Here is a 22,725-nt window from a genome sequence, read left to right as displayed (position 1 = left end):
ACTTGAAATGAGATTAAAATTTCAGTGTCTCCGTTGTACTAGCCATATTTCAAGTGCTCTACAGCCCCGGGTGGCTAGTGGCTATCTTATCGACAATGCAGGGCCGCCTGGGTGGCTCAGTCAGTTAAGCATCTGACTCTTGATCTCAGCTCAGGTCTTGATCTCAGGGTGGTGAGTTCAAGCCCTGTGCTGGGCATGGGATCCGCTTTAAAAAAAAAAAAAAGGACAATGTGGGTTTAGGACATTTCCATCAGCACAGAAAGTTCAGTGGGGCTGCTCTGGTTCGAACCAAAGAGGGTAGGAATTTACATTTATTCTGTGTGGCACCTCATCTTGTTGGATCCAGCTCAGCCCCAAGGCTGCTGAGCTCTTTTGGAAACTAATTTTGGTTTACAGAGTGTTTGCTGTCCCTTCCAGCTTCACGACAACAGTAGATTTGATTAGCGTTTCATGCCTTCCTTGGCTTCATCTAAAGGCACTGATGAAGATGCCCAGCAGGGCAGAGAGGGCTGCAACTGAGCCCTGCACGTGGCACTCAGCCCTCCAGCCCCGTGTGGCAGTCATGCAGTCATTTAATAAATGAGGCCTACATAGCAGGCGTTGTGGGAGGGCCCTGAGTGCACACAGGGAGACAGAGGACAGCAAATTCAATAGAGTCCTGCTGTGGTGGGGGCTCTGGGAGTTCCAGTGCCTTTCTTTGTCTCACATCAGGGCTGCTTCTGTCTGCTACAGTAGTTAAAAACGCAGGCTTGGGAATCAGCTTCCTGGATTTAAATCTCGGCTCTGAGGCTCTACAGGCTAGGTAATGTCTTTGCATTTCAGTTTCCTAATGTATAGAGTGGTGGCAAGAATAACCTCTTTTGCACAGTGTTACTGTGGGATTAAATGAGTTAGTGCAAGTAAAGCGCTTAGAACAGTGCCTAGAATACAGTGAGTGCTCCAAACATGTTGGTTATCGTTAGTTCTAATTATTAATTATACTTTTCCTCCTGGACAAGCCACACTCAGTCTTGCTTTGGGACCTTGATCCCCTCAGTTCTGCTCTTTCTTAGTTTGTGGAAGTTCTTCAAAGTGCAAACTAAGCCTCCTCTCCTTGATTTCTTAAGTTCTCAGTGGCTCATTTGGCACTTAGTTTCCTATACTGGAGGCAAGGACCACAGTGAAGAACTTGAATAATGGTTGGGCTTTATCTTGGCTCTGTGCTGCTGGTAGAGAGACCTAGGACAGGCTTCCCATCTGCAAAATGGGGATAATCACAGCTGCTACCTAGGACTATGGTCAGGGCTAAGTGAGACACAGTGCATGAAAGCTCCCGCACTTAGTAGGTCGTTACCTTCCTTCTGACTTCCCGTAAAAATGCCGAAGTACATGACACTTGCTTCCCCCGCTGGCTCTGCTTTATTTAGTCTAACAAAGGAGGGCAGGCTCATTTTTCCTTGCACTTCTGGAGGGCCTGGCCCTGACCCAGGAGCCCTCAGTTTCTTCATTTATGGAATGGAGACACCTAATCGGTACCCCCATTTTCTCCGTGCTGCCATCTCGGGCTTGCTGAACTTGGATTAATTCCTCGCTCCCCAAGCCTCAGTCTATACTCGAAGTAGGACCTGAAGGAGAGCCTATAAGGGCCGGTGGTTATAACCCTAATTTAGAAAAGCTCTTTCCCCTGGTCGTGCCTGCCCCCGTGGAGGGTGGGCGTCGGGATCCCAGAGCCAGGGGCCAGCCCTTGGAGGGCCCCCAGAGAGTCCAGAGGTATCGCCACCTGGGAGAGGGCTGGAAGGCGCTGCGGGATCTTCTGCAAGCTCAGGCTGCGGGAACAATGGGAGGGCGGCGGGGTGGCGGGTGGGCGTCGGCCAGGTCCGGGCTGGAGGTAGAGGAGGCAGGCGAGCTGGGCGCCGGGCCGTGGGGTTAGCCCGGGGCACCGGGCCGAGAGCCGAGGCGTCTTAGCCTGGGAAAACCCAGGTCGGCGCTGGCGGGGACTAGGGAGGAGGCGGGGGCGGGGCGCGAGCCCACCGGGCTGGGACAGGGAGGGCGAGGAGGCCGGGGTGGGGTCTCCCCGGTGGGGTCTCACCCCCCACCCCCGCCCCGCCGCTCGGCCCCGGCCTCTGAGCTCCGCGGCGGCTCAGGTAGGCGCCAGGCGCGGGGCCCACGTGGGGAAGCGGGCGGCGGGCCACGGGCGCCAGGCGGGCTCGCGGGTCTCAGCCCCCTCCTCCCCTCCCCTCCCCGGGGTTCGGCGCGGCTCCTCCCGACGCGCGGCCGCGGCTCCGGCTGCTCCGGCGGCTCCGGCGGCGGCGCTCCCCCCCCCCCCCCCCGCCGCCCGGCTGCTCTCGGCTCGGCGCGGCTGCTCGCTAGCTCGCCGGTGGCTGCTGGGGCGGCCGGGATTGCCGCCGCCTCCTCGGGGGCAGCCGGCCGGGGCGGGGCGGAGGGGGGAGCCCGGTGTGGGGGGCGGGCGGGGAGGGGGCTGGGCGCCGTGGGAGGGAGAGAGGGAGCGAGCGAGCGAGCGGGGCATTTCTGCGCAGCTCGAGTGCGCCTCGGAGCCCGCACGGGCGGCCGCGGGACGCACAGACCGAGGACAGACAGCGCCCGGAAGCCGCCCCGCCGCTGCCAGGTTAGCCGCCCGCGCCGCCCTCCTCCGGGCCTCGGGGACCCCGCCGCGTCTGCTCTCGTGTGTGTCTGTGTGCGAGGTGATCGCCGAGGGCTCCGGGCTCGGTCCCCGGTCCTCGAGCCCTGACAGGCCGACGGGCCAGCTCCGGCGGGGGGGCTGGACACCAGAGGGGCGGGGGGCGGGGGGCGGGCGCCCCAGCCGGCAGCCCCGGGCCTCGGTTCGTGAGGCTCAGTACTGGCGCTGGTACGTGTGTCGGGATCCACATCTCCGGGTGTTGCGTGTGAGCGCGCGTGTGCCCGTGGGTCTGTGCAAGTGGTTGCGTGTGTGTGCGTGTGCGCTGGGTGTGCATCTGTGTGTGTGTGTGGGGGGGTGCGCTGTGGGTCTCCGTGCGCCTGGACTGGGTGGTGTGTGTGTATCTGGGTGAGGGTGTGTGTGTCTGCGTGTGTCTATTCGTGAATGTGTCTATTAGAGGGTGTGTCCGAATATGTAGCTGAGTGTGTGTACATCTGGATGAGGGTGTGTGCCAGTGGCTTCGCTTGTGGCTGGAGCCTGTGGCGGTGTGTGTGTGTGTGTGTCGCCGTGTGAGCGCCAGTGTGATTCCCCGGGTGTGCGCGTGTGAGGGCGGGTGTGCACCCGCGTAGCCCCCGTGTGCGTGTGCGCGGCTTTGTCTCCGCACTGCTGGGAGGAAGGGGTGGGGGCGGCGGGCGAGGCGCTGTAGTCCCGGGGAGCCGGGCACCTGGCCGGGGCGGTGGGTGGCGTGGGCGGCAGTAGTGTCCCCGCCCGGCGGAGACTCTCTGCTGGCCGGTGGGCGGCCACACCCCAGGGGCCACAGGGCGCTGGGCTGACGGCGGAGCCCGCGCTCCGGGCCGAGCGGGAGTGGAGGGCGTGTCCTGCCTGAAGCCCGGGGGTGTGTGTGTGTGTGCTCGGGTGTGCGTGTGTGGGTGTGGGGTGGTGGTGGCGGCAACAGCGGTCCCCAGGCTGGTGACCCAGGCGGTTCAGGAATCCATTTCCTGTCGCGGCGCGAAGACGGTGGCCCAGGGTCCCACCGGGCTTGGCCAGGTCAGCCTCACTCCCACCCTCACCGTCTCTAGCTTTCATGGGTAGAGCCGCACCTTAGAGGCCCCGAAAGGAGGGAGAACCACTCTCTTAAAGGGCCAGAGCCCGAGCAGGAATACCCCCACCTCTCAGGAGACCTCTACTCTGAGAGAGGTCCCTGGGTGTGTCTGTACCCCTTTTCCCATGTACTAGTGCAGTGCATGCATTTCTAGATTTGTGGTCTGTCTGCATGTGTGTCTCTCTGTGTTTTTCTTGTGTGTTCGGGTGCATAGGTATGTTTTATCAGTGAACAATGAATAATGTGTTTTGATGTATATGTGTATGTGTTTTTAAAGTTCTGGTATATTTGTTTTTATGTACATATAGCTGTTTGTATATTAGCGAGTCTGTGCATGTGGGTTTGCAAGAGGAGTGGCATTTTGCTGCCAACTAGGATAGGATAGAAAAATTTTGTCCAGGGCCACTCTATTATAGAAAAACTGGGTGAAAAAGTGGTTTGGAAATTTAGCCCCTGGTTTTGTGGGTTTCAGATGCTGGTATTGAAACGTGGGTGGATTGGGGGTAGACTGGATACAAGGATGGAGAGAAACTGAGACTCTTCTAGGAGGAAGGAATTGTTCTGGAAGAAGGACATCCAAGTGCAAGAATTCTTCCTCCACTTCCAATTCTTCTTCCCTCTTACTTCACCTCCCCCTCTGCTGCTCGGCTTGCCAGGATAAAGTGCACAGGATTTGGAGTGGAAAGGGAGGGAGCTGGGAATGTAAAAGGAAGGAGGGTGGATGGGTGATAGGATTGGGGGCCAAGAGCAGATTTCTGCAATTCTTAAAATGTTTCTGGCACCAGAAGCTGGGGAAAGCTGAGCTTGCTGTCCCCTTCCCTGAATCTCCCCTTCCCAGGATGAGAAAGACTCTGGCCTGGCGCTCAGGAGCCCTGGAGTCTGGTCCAGGGGTCTCCTTTGGACTTTGGTCAAACCCTTTTGTGTTTATCTGTTCGCTCAGCACATTTGTATTGCACTTCTCTTATGTAAGAGTCTAAACCCCCTAAGCCTCAGTTTCCCTGGCTGAGCAGCTAGTAGGCTAGATTCTGAGGCCCATTCGGTTTCTCAGAGTCCTGGTGTTTGTCTCATCATTACCCAGATTTAGGAATCTACCTTTCTAGCCCCCAAGGATCCTGGCCATGCCCCTTTGCCCCCATACACTCTAATCTAGAGCAGTAGTTCTCAAAGTATGGTCACCCTACCAGCAGCAACATGGTCAGCTGGGATCTTGTTGGAAATGCAAATTTTGGGGGCTCCGGTCAGACCTACTGAATCAGTAATAACTCTGGGGGTGGAGCCCAGCAGTCTATGTGTTAACAAACACAGGTGATTCTCTTGCCCTTGAGTTTAAGAGAGGTGCCGAAAGGAAACTGGAACCTCCTATAGGTTGAAACACTGGGAAAGCATCCCTTGCCCACTGCCCCACATAATGAAGTAGCCCCACAGCCCTAGTCGGGCAGGTGGGTGTTCTGGTTTCAACTCTCAGGTCTTCCCTGTGATCTTGGACAAATTGCTCCTTCACTGAATATTGTAATAACTCATTGACAGTGTCTGCTCTGGGCCAGGTTTTGAGCAAGGGGTTTCCCTGCTCTGCTCAGTTCTCCACACCTTACCTTGACCTATAAGACCTGCAGGATCAAGTCCCTGCCCCCTTCTCTGGAAACCAGCTACTCCGACCTTCTTTTAGATCATCCAGGCACCATGAGCTCTCTGGCCTCTGGGATTTGGCACATGCTGTTCCCTCTGTCTAGCACACTCTTCCCTTGCTTCTTGTTTAATTCCCATTCTTCAGATGTCAGCTCAAGAGTGACTTTCTCAGGGGGCCCTTCACCAACTCCCTAGAGTAAGTCAGTTTTTCTTGTTATACGTTCTTAGAGCTCCCTGTAGTCCATAGTGCTTATGAGAATTTGTAATTATACATGAACTTGTTAGTTGTTTGTCTCTCTCCCCTCACTGAAGTGCAAATACCATCTGGGCCGGAACTTGCTTATCATTCTTTCTAGTGCCCCCACACAGTGCCCGGCTTATGATTGGTGTTCAATAAATTTGTTGAAGTGGATGACTTTATATAATGGGAGATGGTATACTAACTGACCAACCCAAAGTGTCCTCTCAAGCCCTGACACTGTAATATCTAAGCAGGCCTCAGACTTTTTAGAAGTAGATTTATCTGTCTTTTTTACTGCTACCTCTCCTGGCCATAGATGAACCCCCATGGTGCGCCTGGGCCGGTGCTGGGCTCTGCTCTAGAGGAGGCAGGAGAAAGCTCTCCAGGAAACACAGCCTAGCAAGTCGTCTGTGTCCTCCTGGAATAGGATCCTGCAAGAAAGAGAAGAGGAAGAATATTGAATAAGGAATCTAAAGATCTGGGTCCGTGCCTTGTTTGTGGACAAGTCACTTTTCCTTTTTTTGCTTGTTTCCTCTTCTGTAAAATGAGGGTATTAGGCTGGATGGTGTACCTAGTCCTGGTTACAAGCCCTGGCTCTAGAGTCATCCAGGCTTTGCCACGTACTGGTTGGAGGGACTTGGGCAAGGGACGTCATCTCTTCAGCTCCTCACCTGTAAAACAGGACCAATAATAGTATCTGTTCCATAGGATTGTTCTGAAAATGAAATGAGGTAACATACATGGAATGCTTCACACAGTGCTGAGCACATAGTAAACATTTGCTAAGTGCTAGCAATTGTGACTATTATGGCTACTCGGCAATTCAGTTCAACACTCTTGAATGCCTTTGTGCTGGGCCCTAAGCCTCCAGAAGCGGAAATGAATCCAGCAGTGTTCACAGGCTGGGTGAAGGGGCAGACATGTAAAGATGTACAATATACAAGGCATCAGAGTGAGGTTGTTCAGGAAGGAAGAGGCTTTACAAAGAAAAGAGATGGTGTTTGGGCTGGATTTATCTTCCGGGTAGTTAGGGCAGCATGTGCAAAGGCACCAGGGCTTGTTAGGGAAATTCCAAATAGTTCTATGTGGTTGGAGCAGAAGGTGGTGAGTGGTGGGGACAGGTGGGGGTGATTGGCCAGAAGTAAGGCCGGGAGAGAAAGTTTGGGGCAAGATCTGGCCCAGGCTGAAGAGCTGGATTTCCACAGGTGGTGGGGAGCTAGGGAAGAGGATTAAGCTAGCCTGGAAGAATCAGATTTGCATTTCAAAAACACAGCTCTCCAGATGGTGACTGTTGACTTGGAGACTGGGCTCAGAGGGTGGACAGAGACCTAGAAAAGAAGCACAGGTGGTGGACTTAAGGCCAGCTTGGGTCAGGGAGGTAAAGGAGAGATAAGAATGACGTCTCGCGGGGCGCCTGGGTGGCTCAGTCGGTTGAGTGTCTGCCTTCGGCTCGGGTCGTGATTTCGGTGTCCTAGGATCCAGCCCCGCGTCGGGGTCCCTGCTTTTTGGGGAGTCTGCTTCTTCCTCTGACTGCCACACCCCCCGCTTGTGCACTCCCTCTCTCTCTGTCAAACAAATAAAATACTTAAAAGAAAAAAATGACCTCTCACAGGCCCTCAGACCCCTTAACCTCCAAGGCTGCCTAGTGAGTGGGAATCTGAAAATAAGAATCCCGGGTCTGCTGCTCAGTGGATTAGCAGCGTATAAATTTCCCCGGGCTGTTTAATGGTGTACTGCAATCTGGGTGGCTTAAAGAAGCAGTCATTTATTCTCTCAACAGTTCTGGAGACAGAAGTCAGAAATCAAGGTGTCAGCTTCTGAGGGTTCTGTGGGGGAGTCTGTCCCACGCCTGTCTCGTAGCTCCTGCTGGCTGCCCCCAATGCTTGGTATTCCTTGGTCTGTGGCTGCCTCTGCCTCTGTTGTATGTGCTTTTCTCCCCATTTCTCCCTGTGTGTCTCTGTGTCATCTCCTCTTCTTATAAGGACACCAGTCATATTGGATTTAGGATCCACCCTAATCCAGTATGACCTCATTTTATTTTAACTAATTACATCTGCAAAGACTTTTTCCAAATATGGTCACATTCCGAGGTTCGGGGTAGACATGAGTTTGGGGGGACACTTTTCAACACAGTACGTACAGGTAGGTGGAAAGAGGGCAAATCCTGGAGTCCCGCAAACCCAGGTGCAAATACAGGCTTTGCAATGGAGCAGCATGAGCTAAGGAGAAAGCAGTTACTTGCTCTCAGCCTCAGTTTCATCTCCTGGGAAATGGGGACAGTAGCCCCTGCAATGGCATGCTGTGGTGGTCATACCTGGTCTGGATAGCAGGTGTGGGTAAGCCTGGTGAGGTGGCACCCAGTCGGCACCCCATAATGATCCCTTCCTCCCCGGTGCCCCCTGCCCTGCCCTTCGTAGCTGGGGTGCGTCACTCGAATCTTGCTTCACTTCCTCGTCTGCCCGACGTGAATAAGCATCCTCCAGCTCTACCTCCTTCACCAGATTGCGCATCCCAGGGGATAACGAGAACGCTCTTTGTAAATTGCTTAAGAGTTTGTTGCTGGGCTTTTCAATTATAATCGTCATCAGCAGAATAAGCCTTGGCCATTGCCATGTCCACTGCATTCTCAGCACGGTCCGCCCCGCCCACTCCTCTCCCGAGGCAAGTCCTCTGTGCCCCGGTGTGCTCGGAGGTATCCTACGAAGCATAGCTGCTGTCAGTTAGGAGGGCCTTAGCGATGGTCCCTGCTCTTCGTTGCCCTCATTAGCCAGAGAAGGGAGACACGCTCTGAGAGAAAGTGACACCCCGAAAGTCACACAGCTGGTCACGCCTTGTCTGTGGCTCCTGTTTGCGGTCAGAATGGTGCTTTCCCCCTGGTTGCAGCGTTGACCCCTGGAGCAGCATCGTGGGGCAGGTAGAGACCTGGAGAGGGCGCTGTGAAGGGCTCCGAGATGGGGAGCCAGCGGGAAGAGTCCTGCTGAGTCAGGGTCAGAAGCCCAAGCAAGGGGCTCCCTGTCTCTGCGGGCTGAATGGGCAGGTTGTTTGTCTCAGCCTGGCTCTGGCCATCTCTGCTTGCTCCGGCCATCTCTGCTTGCTCCAGCGGGGAGGAGGCCACCACGGGTCGGCGGGTGGCAGCAACGTGGGGAGCCAGAGCCTGGAGGTAACCCAAGGCTTCAATGTCCCTATTGACAGCCAGGGTTGTGCTTCTCAGCAGGCTGTGTCACTCTAAGCCTTGTCCTGGCGGGCGTAGGGAAGGCTCTGGAAAGGAGAGAAGGCTTATCCTGTCTTGGCAATTGCCCTGAAGTCATCTTCCTTTTCCCCAAACTGGGGGAGCCAGGCCCCTCTTCACCCCTTGATTTTCCTTACCTTCTTCCCTCCTCTTTTTTTCTCACTCCCTTGTCCTGCGCCCCCCCCTCCCCCACCATCTTCTCTCCAGATTAGAGGTCTAAAGATAAAGCCTCCAGACCCAGTTCAAGTGGGTGGTTCTGGGGTTGCTTGGGGCCACTATGAATTAGCAAGCCTAGAGTCTTCCTCTTCAGAGGCTCACTCTGGTGACTGATAAACAGCCACTTACGTTATTGGCTTACCATGTGCCAGGCCCCGTGCTAAGCGAGTTACACGCCGTATGTCTTTTAATCCTGGCAACTACCCAGAGAGGCAGAGATTAGATCCCCATTTTATTAAAGCAGGCTAAGTAGCTTGCCCAAGGCCTACCCAGCCTTCAGCCGGCAAGTGGCGCAGCTGGGATTTAAATCTAGATCTATCCAAAGCCCGTGGGTACTCTTGAACCATTCCCATGCTGCCCTGGATGGGGCATTCAAGAGTGTTTAGGGGTTCACAGAGGGATGTGCACTTGCTCAAATTTAGAGCACAAATTCTCAGCTCAGAGAGCCCGGTCTCCGGTCCAGGTCTCCTGCTTCCCAGCCTGTGCCGTCACTTCGCTCAGAGACTGGCCTTCCTACGGTGTCAGCCCTGGGGCTGGCCAGGGCTCTGAGCCCATTTGATTCTAGGCAGTGCCCACCTGTCAGGGGCGGGTGACAGGGCAGGTCTGAAGGCACTTGGCTTTTTCCCTAGATGCTGTTTGGTCAGTGGTCACCTTCGTTTTTCATTGATTATACTGAGTCTTCTAGTTAAATAAGCTTATCATCTGCAAAGAATGATAGCTTTGTCTCCTTGGAAGGGTGCTTGGGGGCTTGGAGATCCTGTATCTGGCTCAGTGATGTGGAGGGGAGGGAAGCAGAGGCTGGAGCCAGGAAACTCGGGTTTAGGAGGATCCTCATGCTAGAAAGGAAAAGGAAGGAAGCCAGACAGGTTAAGAGCCAGAGCGAGACAGTCTGGAGAGCTGAAAGGAGCCTCCAGACTGGGGTTGATAGGGAACCCCTCACCCCAAGTTCGGCCCATTGGAGTCCAGACTCCCTTGGAGGTAGGGCTGCTTGATCTCAGAATGCAGCTGCAGTCAGCTTTCTGGACCTCTGCCCACCCCCATCATGATCATGGTCAGCTTGAGCAGGTGGCTCAACCAGAAGGAACTTTGATTAATGAACAGTGGCCTTAAACCTTCGAGCCACGGAGCCCTCTCTTCCTAGGCAAGGAAGCAGAAGTTCAATATGTGAAACAGGTAAAAGGAGAGTAGTTCAGCACACCACCTCTACCCCCACCTCCGAGGGTTCCCTAAGGCAGGGCTTCTCAAAATTTGCTCCCCCGGGAGTAGCAAAAAGGAGCTTGCTAAAAAAAATGCTCTCTTCCAGGACCCACCCAGAGATTCAAACTCAGCTGCTTCCTGGGAGGGTGGGATCCATGGTGGGGGCCTTGGAATCAGCCTGTCTTAACAGGTTCCTGGTCAAGGTGACCGTGACACCAAGGGTTCTCAGATTGCCCTTGCAGAATGTTGGTCTCAAATGTTCATGAACTTCTGAAGCGGTATGCGCAATTTTGAGAGTGGGCCTTGATCTTGGGAAAGGCTCCGTAGGCACCATCTGTGTCTTTGAGTCATGATCCATCCTCAGGGTTGTTTTTTAGAGTGGGAGCCTCTGGGGGGTTCATGGCAGTCAGGAGTTGTAGGCAGATCTCTCCTGCTTCTCAGCACATTGCTGGTTTTAAGTGAAGATGCTGAGGGACTGTGGGCTAGTTCCTTCCCCTGGGCCTCAGTTTTCCCTGCTGTAAAAAGGGGTTTGGACAGGATAGTTGCCATGTAGCTGTGATCTGTGGTTCTAGAAGCCAGGTTTCCTTGCTGCCCAATTCAAATTCTTTGCCCTTTTCTTTGCTGCCTCCCTGAACTTCCCCACACTCTGAAGGGACTGCCCCTCCCTTTAGCATCTTCCATCTTCAGAGATTTCATACAGAGCCTGGATTCTAGCCTTTGAGTCCCTTCTGTCAAATCACATGCCCAGGTGCCCAGCTATTTCTCTCTTTCTGTGCCCATTCACAGTAAGTGATCCAGGTGCCTGTGAGTCTAGGGATGCTCAAGGTGGGCTCTCTTCAGGGCTGGATACCGGGGGCCCATGCCAAGGAGAGGGGCTTGGAGAATGTGTTTCCTGAGGCTCCTGGGACGTGCTCAGCACTTAGCTGTGTCTTGCTCCAGGCCCCTGGGTTCTTACCTGCCAGAAATGCCACCCCCCACCTCCAATCACTGTTGAAATCCTGTCTGCCTTTTCAAGGCTCAGCTCAGATGCCACCCTCTGTCCCACAAAGCTTTGTGGACCTCCCAGCCCCACCCCCATAATGAAAATCTGTCTTTCCTTTGCATTCGCGGAGCACCTTATCTGTTCCCCTCCTGGGTGGGGTTCTGCCTGATCTTAGCTATATCTTGGGACAGGGCTTGTGTCTTGTAGGATTGTGAGCACTAGGATGTCTTATGTATCATTCTTTGCTCCCCAGCACTTAGCACAGGGCTTCGGACAGAGCAGGTGCTTAAAAGAAGGTTACTGAGTTTATTTTTTATTTTATTTTATTTTATTATTATTTTTTTTTTTTAAAGATTTTATTTATTTGACAGAGAGAGATACAGCGAGAGAGGGAACACAAGCAGGGGGAGTGGGAGAGGGAGAAGCAGGCTTCCCACTGAGCGGGGAGCCCGATGCGGGGCTCGATCCCAGGACCTCGGGATCATGACCTGAGCCGAAGGCAGCTGCTTAACGACTGAGCCACCCAGGCGCCCCAGGTTACTGAGTTTAATTTGCAGAATCTGCCTCTGGCCTTGGGCTGGGCTAGGTTCTCTGGAGCCCCCAGCCCCCCGCCCCCATCACTGGCAGACTATGACTTCACACATGTCCCCTCCTTTCTTTGTGGATTGGAGGGAGGCCAAGTAGGGCAGTGGGTAAGAACTTAAATTCCAGTCTTGACTCTGCCATTTCCTGGCTGTGTGACTTTGGGTAAGTCACTTCACCTCTCTGAGCCTCAGTTTCCTCAGCTTAAACCGAAGGGCTAGGGGTAGCAAGTCTATTGGTGGGGGGGTTTGGGAGGATTAACTGAAATGCTATGTGTAAAATGCTGAGATCTGAGCACTGTAAAGAACAAATGGTCAATATACGATTATAATGCATTATTTTTCTTTTTTTTTTAAAGATTTTATTTATTTATTTGAGAGAGAGAATGAGAGAGAGAGAGAGAGAGAGAGAGAGCATGAGAGGGGGAGGGGCAGAGGGAGAAGCAGACTCCCTGCCGAGCAGAGAGCCCGATGCGGGACTCAATCCCTGGACTCCAGGATCATGACCTGAGCCGAAGGCAGTCGCTTAACCAACTGAGCCACCCAGGCGCCCATAATGCATTATTTTTCAGTTAATGGTTATTATCATTGTTTTTTCAGCAGACACCTATTATGGTTTCAGCATTGTGCTGGGGGGAGAGAGTGAGACAGAGAAAAGTCATGACAAGAGTCCCTTGGTCTCCAGTGTTCTAAGGTCAGGTAGGGGCAGTAAGACTCTCCCACAAGGAGTAGCATTTGGCAGAAACATGGCAGAGTGAGTTGAGGAGGGAGAGATCAGTGTAGCCTCCATAATCAGTGTAGACAGGTGTTCCCTGTGGAGGTAAAGGAGGGGAGCTCCAGGCTGGAGATGGGAAGGTGGGGAGCATACTTGAAGAGTTGCTGGAAGGACACAGGGAAGAGCAGAGTAGAAACAGAGGCAGCTCCAGATCTCCACACAGAAGGGGCTTGGGGTCAGCACCCCCTCCTCCCGCCCTGATGCAGGGGCAGCATCAAGCTTTGTTTTGCCAAGAAGAATTTGGGGGCTTGATGGCTCATGCTGTCACTACTGAGAACCAGAGAGAGAAGACTGGAAGGGTAGGGCTTTATGGTGGAGGTACTGGGGACCGGTGAGTAGGGACAACCAACACCCCCCTTTGTCTGTCTGGGCTTGAGCTGAGAATGGTGAGGGGTGGGCTGTAGTCCCAGGCCTCTGTAGGCTCCCCTTGGAGTCTGTCCCATAATAACACAGCTGCCTGTTTACCTGCCAGGGTCGAGATCTGAACTCTGGTCTGTCTGAAAGTAAAGTGCAAATTGATCCCAGAAATGTCAGAATCTCTAAATATCAGAACTGGGAGAAACAATCTCTCAATCCACCCTCCTCTCCCCACACTACACAGATGGGAAGTGGAGGCCCAGAAAGGGGAGCCCCCGCCCAAGAACAGTGAGTGAACTGGCCACAGTGAGGTCAGTGCCAGCCCCAGGTGGGCTGTGGACCTTGGCCTGTGTTGGGGGGGGGCAGGGGGAGGAGGGTGAGGAGGGGGCCAAGGAACCCAAGGAGGGGTGTAAATGACAAGCAAATGTCATATTGGTAGCAAGCTGTTGCCAGGGTGTGTATGTGATCCCAGGTGAGTGGGACGTGAGTGGGCCGGAACTGTCATTATTCTGGGCTTTCCTTCCCGGAAAGGAAAAAGGACCACATAGGTGGGAGTCAGGAATATCGGGGGGTGGCGGAATTCAGGGGGTGGCCTAAGAAGAGGAGACTGTTGCCAAGCAGCAAGAGACACGATTGTATTACAGTGGCCCACAGCATCGCAGCGTCTGTGGGCCTGGCCCCAGACAGCCCTGCCTGCCATACGGACTGTAGCAGTATCACTCGGTTTATGGGGGAAGAAGTGAGGGCTCCAAAGGTCACAGCTAGGGGGACATTCCTTCAAAGCCACGCCCCTGGCATGCCCTAGGTGACTGTGGTCCAGTCCTCAGTCCAGTTCGGTCTCAGGGAGGGCCTGGAGTCAAAGGGGTCAGGGAGGCACCAGCCCAGGGCACGCCACCTTGTGTCTCCTGGTCTTCATCAGTCTGCCCATCTAGCTGGCCTGTTTTAGTCTAGTTCACCCTGCCCCCTTGTTTGTTAGCTAAAAATATTTCTCGAGTACCTACTGTGTGCCAGGTCACTGCTCCTGACCTTATGGAACTTAAGGCCTTAGTGTGAAGGCTGTCCCACATTGGTAGGACGGGACGGGAAGGAGGAAGTGAGGGGGTTCACTAATCACCCCCTTCTCCCTTCACACCTACCCCTTCCTCTTCTCCCCGCCTTCCAAGTCCCCCTACCCCCAGATGGGACTTTTTTTTTTTTTTCAGATGGGACTTTTTGCTGGGGCTACCTCCTGCTGAAATGGAAAAGAATCAAAGTTAATTGTTAAACCTAATAGCTAGTGAGAGTTTCAGGCTGTGGGGCTGGTGGGGGGCTGAGTGCGAGCTCTGCTCTCCAGGAGAGGGGCGGGGCTGACTAGGCTTTTCTGGCCTCTACCTGCTACCTTTTCCCTGCTCTGGAATCTGCCTCCAGGGCCTGCTCCTCCCCTCCTTCCAGGGGGCAGGCTGCCTCTTGGACCCTTTCCCTTGACTCCAGCTGAGGTGACCCTGGGAGGTGAGTAATGGCTCTGGCCCTGGTCCAAGCACCTCCGAGTGAGTGCTCCTGGGGGAGGTGCAGGACAGGGCAGGGCTCCTGGCCCCAGGGACCCACCGGAGGGCAGGCAGCCATGGACCTTGCTAGGTTTCCCTCCTGCTTTATGTGTGTGTGTTGGGGGGGGAGTGGGGATGGTGTCACATGTGGCCCAAGCTCTGTACTTGGGACCACGACCTAATGCCTTTTTCCTGCTCTCCTTCCCTTTCATCCTCTTCCCTGGGTGTCCTGTCCTGGGTTATTCCCTGGTGCTAGACTAGGGAAGGAGGGCTTCGTGAGAATAGTGGCGAGGGCTTATTTCTTTCTCTAGAAGACTGAGCCCCAGACCCGGTCCCTGTCAAGCTTTAGGGACAGAGCTCAGGCTTCCAAGTCAGACAGGCCTGGGGTCAAAGCTGGGTGACCTTGGTCGGTGGCCCACCTCTCTGAGCTATACTCATTCTCTGATCAATGGGTACGCCCAATGTCTTTGTCACCATCACGGTGAATGTAATATGCGCCAGCGGTCGATATTAATATTAGGCTCAGTAGGGATTACCGAATGAAAAGATACCGGTCTCTTCAGACTCACCTGTACTTCGGGAGGCCTAGCTCTGGCCGTGGGCCATGGGGGCCAGCAGCCCTGCCCTCTAGGACTTGACCATCTAGAGGTTACAGTACCCACTGCAGCCGCTTGGCCACACGTGGCTCCTGAGCACTCGGAATATGGCTAGTGCTCTGAGGAACTGAAGTTTTAATCTGATTTGAATTAATTTCAAAATTTAAAAAGAATACTCCATTTGGTTATCGAGAAACTTCTACATAGATTAGATGATTAGATTCATGAATATACTTTCGGTGGTAAGGGCTAAGGGGATCTAAATATCTTCTGAAAATTGAGCATCAGAATTGAGAGGTGCTCTAAATGTAAGATACATGACAGATTTGGAAGACTTAGTATGAAAAAAAAAGAATGCAAACTATTTTAATATTTTGTATATTGATTACATGTTGAAATGGATATATTGGGCTAAATAAATATACTTTTAAAATTAATTTCAGGGGTGCCTGGGTGGCTCAGTCGGTGGAGCATCCAACTCTTGATTTCGGCTCAGGTCATGAGATTGAGCCCTGCATCAGCTCTGTGCTCAGTGCGGGGTCTGCTTGTCCCTCTCCCTCTCCCTCTGCTCCCCCCATCTCACACTTGCCTGAGCAGGCATGCTCTCTCTCTCTCTCTCAAATAAATAAAATAAATACAATCTTTAAAAAAATTAATTTCATCCATTCTTTTGTACTTTTTAAAATGCAGCTACTGAAAATTTTATTTTATTTTATTTTTTGAGAGGGAAGGAGAGAGCGGGGGAGGGAGGGGCAGAGGGGGAGGGAGAGAGAGAATCTCACACAGACTCCACACCCAGCGCAGAGCCAATTGTGGGGCTCTCTCCCACAACCCTGAGATCATGACCTGAGCCGAAATCAAGAGTCAGACGCTTAACCGACTGAGCCACCTGGGCGCCCCGCTACTGAAAATTTTAAATGATATATATGGCTTGCATTATGTTTCTATTGGACAGTGTTGTTCTAGCCAGAGAGTTGAGCTGGACATATTTGAATAATGATACAAAAAGACTATAAAGACTAGTTATTTGGGGCAGCTGTGTGTGGGGGTTGGAGATCCGATATTCCTCACACCGCCCCCCTTCCCCCACTGCCTAGATCTGAGCCATGCCCTGTGGTGGAATGTTACCCTGGATAACCCCGCAGCCTCAAGGATAAGATTAAGACTCCCAAGGTCAAATGAAAAGCCTGCGTCTAGGTGGCCACACCACTCACTTGCTGTGTGTGTGACCTTGGGCAAGTCACTTCACTTTGCTGAATCTTTGTCATCTGTCAATTTAGATTACCAGTGGGATTTCCTCATTGATTGAGGGGATTATGGGCAGGATTTAGCACAGTGCCTGGCAGGTGTCAGGAGTCAGATATTGGCAGTGGTGGAGGTTACTACTACTACTAGTTGTGGGGGTTCTTGCTACTGCTGTTGCATCCATCAGCTTGAATTCTCTTGTTCTATTTGTCTGAAGGGGACATGGGCCAGAGGGAAAGGAAAAGTTAAAAGAGCTTGACTGTGGATGTGGGATGAGGACTGGGGTGAGGTTGCTTTGTTCGTTGCCTCAGGGGGTTTCTTGCCTTTGAGGTAGCTCCTTGGACCTTCCCATTCTGTAAGTGATCAGGCAAAGATATGTACCCGTTTTACAGATGATGGCAAAGACCTGGCTATAGGGCCAGAGCCCAAACGCAGGACTTCCCCACCCTATTGTAATATTGGGGCCAGCGTTAAGAGGCCACCTTTTGGGGCTGTAGGAGCAGGGACTGATCAGGAGTCTAGAGCTTGTGAGGAATGGTTATTATTAGTCTCTTATAAGTGGGGAATCTCAACACCATTCAGAATAACCATCTCATTCTTGAGTTGAAGAAACAGAGAACTGAGTGTGTGTGTATGTGTGTGACCTGCCGAGGATCACACAGCAAGTTGGTGGCCAAGCTGGATCCGTTTCTGTTTGTTTAGATCCAACCCTCAGCCCAGCCCTGGCCAGACGATGGCCCTGCTTGTCAGCCCCCTCATCTCCTGCCCAGTCCCCAGAGAGGGCTTCTGAGAAAGAGGTTTTTGTTTCACCAGCTCCTTCTGGTTTCCTCTTAAGGTAGCTTTGCTGCTTCCCCACCCCCCCACTCCGCCCCCCATCCAGATTTCCATTTGTCCCTGTTCCAGGTTTATAGGGCCCTGAAATCTGAAGCTTCTCTATCCACAGGGAAGACCATGGGCTTTTTCATCAAGGAGGCCTGAGTTCAAATCCCTCTTCTCCCGTTAATTCTCTCTGTGGACTTGGTCGAGTTACTTGTAATACCTTAGTCTCAACTTCCTTATCTGAGAAGCAGGAACCAAAATGGTGCATGCCCGACCTCCTCGTTCCGAATGTGGGCTCTGGGCCTCACCCCTGCATCGACTGGTTCGCTGAAGGGGTCTTCAGTGAGTCATTTTGCTTTCTGGGTCTCGATTTCCACCTGTGTAAGCGGAGGCTGCTATTTCATGGTGATAAGGCACTGTGCTGAGCTTTCCACGTACATCTCACTGAATCCTCCTGTTAGACCTGGGAGCAGACACTGTCACTCCTCTTTCCCACATGAGGAAACCAAGCCTAAGAGCGGTGAAGTGACTTGCCCCAGGCCTCAGAATGAGAGAGAGAGAGAGAGGTTGAGCCGGAATTCCTACCAGGTCTGTGTGACTGCGGAGCCCGAACTTCTACCCACCGTCCTGCCCGTCTCCCTAGGCATGCTTGCTAACCGGCCTCCTGTGGGCAACCCCAGGTGCTGGAAGACAGGGGATGTGGAAGCAGGGTGTCAGCCGCTGGGTGACTGATGTCACAGCTGGAGTGACAGTGTCCTGAGGCCCGTGCTGGCCTCCGGAGCTGGGCCAGAGAGCAGGCCGTTGGGCTCGCAGCCTCAGCCCAAGTGACCTTCCTCTTCACCTGATTCTTGTGATCTGCGTGACGTGGAGGTGTCTCGTCTCCCCTGGAGATTTACTGTTCTGAGCCCAGGGGACCTGAGGTTTCTCCCTCCAACACTCCTGCCCCGTTGTGTAGGAGGCTGGACCTGCCCCTAAGCCTTAAATCGTCTATGAGCAAATTAGACCAGAACAGAATGTTAATGCTAAATAGAACGTAGGGACCACTGAGTCCAGCTGGATTTATTTTACAGATGGGGAAACCGAGGCAAGGAGAGGCCAGGTTGAGAGAGCAATGGGTGTGTTTTATTTTCGGGTGCTGGAGATCACCGGGACTGACGTGGAAGGAGGTGCCTGAGGGGTAGGCGGGCCTCTGCTTTCCCTTCTCCCCCGCCCCATCCAGTCCCCCACCAAATCCTTTGGCGACCACCTCTTAAGGATCTCTTGAATCCATCCACTTCTTTCTAGCTCTACTGTGACCACCCCAGTCTGGGCCCTGGGAACCCCTAATACGTACATGGAGAGCTACTCTTGCCCGTTTCCAGTCTGTTCTCTACCTTGCGAATCAATGATTTCCCGTTGCTCTTAGAATTAAGACTGAACTCTTTACTTTGGCCTCCCAGGCCCCCCCGGCCCCCCCTGGCCCCTGCTGGCTGCTTCAGCTTCAGAAGTGTTACTTTCCCTTTTGCTCTGCTGCGGAGTCGCACAGGCCTTTCTGTTTAACAGGTTCAGCAACTTCCCTAAGGTGTCTCAGACAGCTGAACGCCAGCCTCCCGGTTTCCAGCTCCTTGCTGGGTCCACGGGCTCTGGTTGGTTTCAGAGGAGCTAACGAAACGCTCTTTCCTCCTCGCAGGTGCCTGAAGACGTCCTTTCCCCGGGGGAGCTGGTGTGGACGGAGGGGTGAGTGTTAACGCAGGCACAGCCCGAGTCTCGTTCTTCACCTGAAGTGAAGCCTCCTTCTTGCGCTCGGGGTGGACACATGGGTCTTCCAGGCCCTCAAGCTCTCTTTTTGGAGATGTTTTACTGCTGGGAGGCATGAAGGTTTGTCTAGGCCACAGATTTCTGGTGGGTTTAAGAAGCAGGGTGGTGCTGAGGGTCCTGTCTGGTTTGGCTTATTTTGAGGTGGGGGCTAAAATGCATGTTCATTAAGCACCTCTGCGTTGGATCATGTGCTTTCCCTGTATCGCTTGTCAGTGCCACGGTGGCTGGTGATGGACAGCCTCGGACCTGGGAGTTGGATCTGCTGACCCTGCAGCCCTGGTTTTCTTTTGCTTAACTACTCCTAGGTGTACCCTAGATTCAGGAAGAGGGTGTTTTCATTCTGGTTCTACCACTGACTCCTAAGTGACCGTGGGTGGCTACATTTCTTTGTGTTGGCCTCAGGATCCTATATATACTGTCGGGGCAGGGAGTGGAGGAAGGTGGGGTGAGAGTAAATGAGTTGTTTTCACAGTGTCCAGCAGGAAAATCCCCTTTTCAAATGAACCCCAAAGAACCTCAATGTACAAAATAGCCAGAGGGGTTGCAGGGTCATTGAAACTGGGACGGGTGTGGGGGATTCTAATTGGCTAATTCCTCAGCCCCCAGCAGCCTCCAGATAATGACAGGGAACCCTTCCTTGGCTCTGCACAAGATGATTTGCAAACCACCGGCATGGGGTGTGTCAAAATCCCTTTTCCAGCTCGGAGGGTCTGTGGCTGCGGCAGGGTGAGGGCAGAGAGCAAGCGGAGCCAATGAAGTTACACTGATTGGGAAATTGTGAAGTAATATGCAAATGTCATTGTGGGTTATTAGGAAGGCACAACTATCAGGGGTCTGTGATGTTGTTGTTCCAGAATCCTCTGGTTTTTGTTTTTGATTAGATCGGAGGCACCTCTGTATCCCTAGGGAACTCTCCGTGTGTGTGTGTGTGTGTGTGTGTGTGTGTGTGTGTGTGTGTGTGTCTAGGGAGCAAGGGCTATGGGGAAGAGGTGGGACTGAGCCAGCTCGGGCAGGTAGAGTAAATGCCAAGCAGAGCTGGGAGCATGTTGCTCTGGGGGTGGTGGTGGGGGGGTAAGGGGTGGCTTTAGCTCTAGTTAAAAGGAGCGATTTGGCTCTTCCCTGCCAGCACATGGGCCCCACGGAGATCTCTGGGCAGGAAGCACTGGGAACAAGGAATCCTCTGTCCACAGTCACAGCACAGCTAGGAGAGAGGAGGTGGATTAGGAGTCCCTAGGAGGGGGCCTGCTGGTCTTTCCCTGAGATTTGGGCAGGGAGAGGGAGAACTAAGTGTATGTGTGCATGGGGTGTGTGTGGGGGGGTGTGGGCATGGTAAAGGGAGGTGGAGGTTGGCTCATACATGTATTCTACAAGTTCCTCAAGCTTCTGGAAGCCCGCCGAGGAGCCAGGCTCAGAAGCAGGCAGCTCTCTGGGGGTTAGAGCCAAGAAAGATGAGACTCTGGGTATTAGCCGCCATCAGTTTACTGGAGGAGACAGGAAATGCGAGAAGTGATAGATTTTCACAGGGAGCCTGAAGAACTGGAAATCATGTGGCCTGCAAGCCCGGAACTGGGCCTCAGTGTTCTCTTCTGTATGTTGTGGATGGACACATGAGCTGGCTACTTATAAATGCTCTTCTGAGAATCGGTTAGAATACGGTATTTCACATCTCTTGGGGCAGCAGAATCCCATTACGTAGCTTTTGTAGCAAAACTGCTGTGGTCGAATTGGCAGCAGTTTATCCAGAATCTTGCTGCGCCCCCCCCCCCCCCCGTTTACTGCCCTTTGTTCCACGGGTGTTTGGGGAGGCGCAGATTCCCAGGGCTCCAGGAAGCAATGTCTGAAGACCCCTGGGTCAGGGTGATTCTTGAGAACATGCTTTGTAGACTGTCCCTTCTGCCCTGCCCTGCTCATGGCCAGTGTACACCTTACCTAGGTGAGGGCTGTATAATTGGGCAGATGAAGTGACAAAAACTCAACTCAAAGCGCCTTAAACCAAAAAAGGACTTTAACAGATCCTGGGGCGGTCCATGGAGCTGAAGGATGAGGAGTCGAGTGGACTCTCCATCTTTCTCCCACCACTGCTGTCTCTCCTCTCTGCTCTTATTAGGAACTCTCTGTCCACTACCCCAACTTAGCCACCCAGACAGAAAAAAGGAACTATTTTTCTTCTAGGATCTACGTATCAATCCAAGGGAAGGACTCTAATTGGGACAGTCATTGTCGCTGGGGGACAGGGACAGTCTGAGTGGCCAGGCCTGGGCCATATGCCTACCCATGTAGCTAGTGGGGGAACAGGGCTGTAACCAGAAGGGCAGACAGACCATGACAGCACGCTGGGGTGTTAGTGGGGTATAGGACAGTGAACAGTTCGTAGGCCTGCAAGGGGCTTCCACTTCTCCCTTCAGTGATAATAATACAAACACCAGCAATGATAATCATAGGTCATGTTTATTGAATTACTCTCCCTGCACTGAGTGTGTTCTATTGCTGTATGTGTATTATTTCATTTAACCCTCATTAAATAGTACTCACCCATGTCTTTTGGGTGGGTACTGTTACTATCCGCATTGCATAGATGGGGAACTGAGGCACAGTCAATGAAGGTCACACACTGAGTGAGCAGAGGCCAGGAGTCCAGCTTCAGAGCCCATCTCTGGGCCCACATGTGTTTGCCTCGGTTGGGAGTTCCAGTGGCCGTCCCGTATCCGATGGCACGGAGCTCATGACCTGCAGAGACAGCCCCTCCCAGGTTCCACTGCTCTCCCTGTTGCCTGCAGATCTGCCTCTGTATAAATCCATCCATCCAGCGCGTGGCTCTGCGGCCGATGTAAAGAACAATCATCTGGGAACCATAACAAATAAATCCCATTACCGAGCTCTCGCTTTGTGCCAGGCTCTATGCCGAATCCTTAGTGAGCATTAGCTCATGGAATTGCAACAACAACCCTATGGGGTAGGTATATTATTGTGCCCATTTTCCAGAGGACACTGATGCTCAGACGGGTAAGTGACTTTCCCGTGGTCAGATGGGCTCCCTCCCTCCCTCCCCCTTCCCTCCCTCCCTCCCTTCCTCCCTCCCCCTTCCTCCTTCCCTCCCCCTTCCCTCCCTCCCTCCTCCCTTCCTCCCTCCCTCCCTCCCTCCCTCCCTTCCTTCCTTCCTTCCTTCCTTCCCTCCTTCCTTCCTTCCTTCCTTCCTTCCTTCCTTCCTTCCTTCCAGGATGGTTTCTAACAGCCTTGGCCAATGGTGGGATTTCCCATCCCCTCCCCAGGCAGCAGGCTGAAGCATGTACCTAGCCCACAGAGAGGGCCCCTTCTCTTCTCTGCTTCCCCCACCACACACAGCTAATCTCATCCAGCTTGTCAGAAGATGGACAGTGCCCTCAGAGCCTAGGCTCTGTCCTGGGAGGGTCTTCAGATTTTTCTTCAAGCACCTCAAAACTGGGGAATGAGGGGATTGTTAGCCCTGAGAACCTCCTTGGTTTCAAAGGATGGAAGAATGGCAGCCATATTTGTGCAGCTGGACTCAGTGTATCAGAGGCTTTATCACCCCATTTTACAGATGAGGAAGCCGAGGTTCAGAGAAGGAAAATGACACAAGTGCCATTGTCACAGGAAGGTGGCTGCGTCATCATCTCCTGCAGGAGGGATGAAAGTGCGGGCGACTCAACAAGGAGAACGCCCCCTCCCCCCAGCCCCCTTGCCTACCCATTCCTCCTCTGATAGCAGGGCTCTGAAATGCTGACTCTGGCTATCCAGGCTGCTCCCCAGCCCCCCTCCCCCATGTGGATACAGATCATTCCCGTGTGGCTTCCTACCTCTCTGAGA

General features: G+C 53.3%; 1 protein-coding gene across 24 annotated transcripts in view; it reads left to right on the top strand.

The window, feature by feature from the left end:
• Positions 1-2,463: 2,463 nt before the first annotated feature.
• The window catches only part of EPB41L1 (erythrocyte membrane protein band 4.1 like 1), a 122,204-nt gene continuing 101,942 nt past the window's right edge, over positions 2,464-22,725 (top strand). For 6 of the 24 annotated variants that reach the window (XM_081832862.1, XM_081832864.1, XM_081832863.1 and 3 more), the window contains exons 1-2: positions 2,464-2,605; positions 18,773-18,819. The gene's annotated coding sequence lies outside the window, so the exon portion shown is untranslated. Of the gene's footprint in view, positions 2,606-18,772; positions 18,820-18,861; positions 18,961-22,725 lie in introns of those variants that run through there. The other 18 variants (XM_081832857.1, XM_081832860.1, XM_081832861.1 and 15 more) reach the window with 7 other exon arrangements.

Source organism: Leptonychotes weddellii, chromosome 10, assembly GCF_054177405.1.
Source record: "Leptonychotes weddellii isolate Sample4059 chromosome 10, ASM5417740v2, whole genome shotgun sequence".
In the NCBI taxonomy this organism is placed as follows: domain Eukaryota; kingdom Metazoa; phylum Chordata; class Mammalia; order Carnivora; family Phocidae; genus Leptonychotes; species Leptonychotes weddellii.
Note: the sequence above shows the minus strand (reverse complement) of the source record. Positions and strands in the feature narration are given on the sequence as shown.